The sequence below is a fragment of the Colobus angolensis genome, unplaced genomic scaffold (genome assembly GCF_000951035.1).
Source record: "Colobus angolensis palliatus isolate OR3802 unplaced genomic scaffold, Cang.pa_1.0 Scaffold67, whole genome shotgun sequence".
In the NCBI taxonomy this organism is placed as follows: domain Eukaryota; kingdom Metazoa; phylum Chordata; class Mammalia; order Primates; family Cercopithecidae; genus Colobus; species Colobus angolensis.
This window is the reverse complement of record NW_012120376.1, coordinates 6,396,722-6,397,523: the sequence shown is the minus strand read 5'-3', so window position 1 is coordinate 6,397,523 and position 802 is coordinate 6,396,722. Positions and strand designations below refer to the sequence as shown.

General features: G+C 46.8%; 1 protein-coding gene across 4 annotated transcripts in view; it reads right to left on the bottom strand.

Moving 5' to 3' along the window:
• R3HDM2 (R3H domain containing 2) overlaps nt 1–802 on the bottom strand; it is a 75,640-nt gene that overhangs the window by 42,666 nt on the left and 32,172 nt on the right. The gene's annotated exons all lie outside the window — the stretch shown is intronic.

Sequence of the window (802 nt, the reverse complement as noted above, 5' to 3'; positions counted from 1 at the left end):
TCTCAAAAAAAAAAAAAAAAAAAGTTGCTGAGAAAACTTCAAGCATACACATGGGCACATGCAGACACATAACTTTATCCAACTATTTTCCCCATTTCTAGGCTCTCAAGGCATGAACTCATTCAACACAACATACTTTTACTGAATATCTACTATGTGCCAGGCACTGTATAATGAACTAAAGACATAAAGATGAGTGAAACACAGTCCTTGCCCTTAACAGCAGAGGAACTTATTTCTTTCTTTGAGACAGAGTCTCACTCTGTCGCCCAGGCTGGAGTGCAGTGGCATAATCTTGGCTCACTGCAACCTCCACCTCCCAGGTTCAAGCGATTCTTCTGCCTCAGCCTCCCAAGTAGCTGGAATTACAGGCACCCACCACTACGCCCAGTTAATTTTGATGTTTTTGGTAGAGATGGGGTTTTGCCTTGTTGGCCAGGCTGGTTTCGAACCCCTGGCCTCAAGTGACCCGCCTGCCTCTGCCTCCCAGAGTGCTAAGATTACAGGTGTGAGCCACTATGCCTGGCCAACAGCACAGGAACTTCTGATGGGAGACAGACATCCACACGACAATTATAATCTGGTAAGGATAAGGAATACATCAGTGATATCGACAAAGTTGTATGAAAGCAAAGATGAGGAAGCAAAAACCCCTGGGAGGGTCAGGAAAGGATTTTTTTTTTTTTTTTTGAGACGGAGTCTCGCTCTGTCGCCCAGGCTGGAGTGCAGTGGCCAAATCTCAGCTCACTGCAAGCTCTGCCTCCCGGGCGATTCTCATGCTTCAGCCTCCCAAGAGGCTGGG